This window comes from Chiloscyllium plagiosum, unplaced genomic scaffold (genome assembly GCF_004010195.1).
Source record: "Chiloscyllium plagiosum isolate BGI_BamShark_2017 unplaced genomic scaffold, ASM401019v2 scaf_462, whole genome shotgun sequence".
Classification (NCBI taxonomy): domain Eukaryota; kingdom Metazoa; phylum Chordata; class Chondrichthyes; order Orectolobiformes; family Hemiscylliidae; genus Chiloscyllium; species Chiloscyllium plagiosum.
Genome location: NW_025214583.1, coordinates 25944 through 28931, shown reverse-complemented (window position 1 = coordinate 28931; position 2988 = coordinate 25944).

The window sequence follows — 2988 nt, the reverse complement described above, 5'->3', positions numbered from 1 at the left end:
GGGACAGAGACACGCTCGAGAGAGACAGGGGGACAGAGACGCGCTCGAGAGAGACATGGAGACAGAGACACGCTCGAGAGAGACAGGGGGACAGAGACACACTCGAGAGAGACAGGGGGACAGAGATACACTCGAGAGAGTTAAAGGGACAGAGATACACTCGAGAGAGACAGGGGGACAGAGACACACCCGAGAGAGAGACAGAGGGACAGAGACACACCCGAGAGAGACAGGGGGGCAGAGATACACTCGAGAGAGTTAAAGGGACAGAATCACACCCGAGAGAGACAGAGGGACAGAGATACACTCGAGAGAGACAGAGGGATAGAGACACACCCGAAAGAGACAGAGGGACAGAGACACACTCGAGAGAGACAGAGGGACAGAGACACACTCGAGAGAGGTAGAGGGACAGAGATACACTCGAGAGAGTTAAAGGGACAGAGACACACTCAGGATAGTTAAAGGGACAGAGACACATCCGAGAGAGACAGAGGGACAGAGATATACCCGAGAGAGTTAAAGGGACAAAGACACGCTCGAGAGAGTTAAAGGGACAGGGACACACTCGAGGGAGTTAAAGGGACAGGGACACACTCGAGAGCGTTAAAGGGACAGAGATACACTCGAGAGAGACAGGGGGACAGACACACACTCGAGAGATTTAAAGGGACAAAGACACACTCGAGAGAGTTAAAGGGACAAAGACACACTCGAGAGAGATAGAGGGACAGAGATACACTCGAGAGAGATAGAGGGACAGAGATACACTCGAGAGAGATAGAGGGACAGGGACACACTCGAGAGAGATAGAGGGACAGAGACACACTCGAGAGAGGCAGGGAGACAGAGACACACTTGAGAGAGGCAGGGGGACAGAGGCACACTCGAGAGAGACAGGGGGACAGACAGAGACACGCTCAAGAGAGACAGAGGGACAGAGACACACTCAAGAGAGACAGAGGGACAGACAGAGACACGCTCAAGAGAGACAGAGGGACAGACAGAGACACGCTCAAGAGAGACAGGAGTACAGACAGAGACACGCTCGAGAGAGCCAGGGGGACAGAGACACACTCGAGAGAGACAGAGGGACACACACTGAAACAGAGAGATAGACACTCAGACAGACAGACACTGAAGACAGAGAGAGAGAGAGAGAGAGAGAGAGAGAGAGAGACACACACACTGGAGACAGACACAGAGAGAGAGACATGGGAGACAGAGAGACACTCGAGACAGAGAGAGAGACACACACACTCGAGACAGAGAGAGAGAGAGACTCTCGAGACAGAGAGAGACACACACACTCGAGACAGAGAGAGAGAGATACTCGAAACAGAGAGAGACTCACACTCGAGACAGAGAGAGACTCACACTCGAGACAGAGAGAGACTCACACTCGAGACAGAGAGAGAGACTCACACTCGAGACAGAGAGAGAGACTCACACTCGAGACAGAGATAGAGACTCACACTCGAGACAGAGAGACTCACACTCGAGACAGAGAGAGAGACTCATACTCGAGACAGAGAGAGGGACAGAGACACACTCGAGACAGAGAGAGAGAGACACTCGAGACAAAGAGAGACATACTCGAGACAGAGACACACTCGAGACAGACAGAGACACACTCCAGGCAGACAGAGACACACTCGAGACAGAGAGACACACACTCGAGACAGAGAGACACACACTCGAGACAGAGAGACACACACTCGAGACAGAGAGAGACACACACTTGAGACGGAGAGAAACACACTCGAGACGGAGAGAGACACACACACTCGAGACAGAGAGAGAGAGAAACACACACTCGAGACGTAGAGACACATACTCGAGACAGAGAGAGACACACACTCGAGACAGAGAGAGACACACACGCGAGACAGAGAGAGACACACACTCGAGACGGAGAGAGACACACACTCGAGACAGAGAGAGACACACACACCTGAGACAGAGAGAGAGAGACACACACCTGAGACAGAGAGAGAGACACACAATCGAGACAGAGACGCTCACTCGAGACAGAGAGAGAGACACACACACTCGGGACAGAGAGAGAGACTCACACTGGAGGCAGAGAGAGAGACAGAGGGACAGAGATACACCCGAAAGAGACAGGGGGACAGAGACACACTCGAGAGAGGCAGAGGGACAGAGACACACTCGAGAGAGACAGAGGGACAGAGACACACCCGAGAGAGACAGAGGGACAGAGACACACCAGAGAGAGACAGAGGGACAGAGATACACTCGAGAGAGTTTAAGGGACAGAGATACACTCGAGAGAGACAGAGGGACAGAGACACACTCGAAAGAGACAGAGGGACAGAGACAGACCCGAGAGAGACAGAGGGACAGAGACACATCCGAGAGAGACAGAGGGACAGAGATACACTCGAGAGAGTTAAAGGGACAAAGTCACGCTCGAGAGAGACTGGGGACAGGGACACACTCGAGGGAGTTAAAGGGACAGAGACACACTCGAGAGCGTTAAAGGGACAGAGATATACTCGAGAGAGACAGGGGGACAGAGACACACTCGAGAGATTTAAAGGGACAAAGACACACTCGAGAGAGACAGAGGGACAGAGACACACTCGAGAGAGATAGAGGGACAGAGACACACTCGAGAGAGGCAGGGAGACAGAGACACACTCGAGAGAGGCAGGGGGACAGACAGAGACACGCTCTAGAGAGAAAGAGGGAGAGAGACACACTCAAGAGAGAATGAGGGACAGACAGAGACACGCTCAAGAGAGACAGAGGGACAGACAGAGACACGCTCAAGAGAGACAGAGGGACAGACAGAGACACGCTCAAGAGAGACAGAGGGACAGACAGAGACACGCTCAAGAGAGACAGAGGGACAGACAGAGACACGCTCAAGAGAGACAGAGGGACAGACAGAGACACGCTCAAGAGAGACAGAGGGACAGACAGAGACACGCTCAAGAGAGACAGAGGGACAGAGACACACTC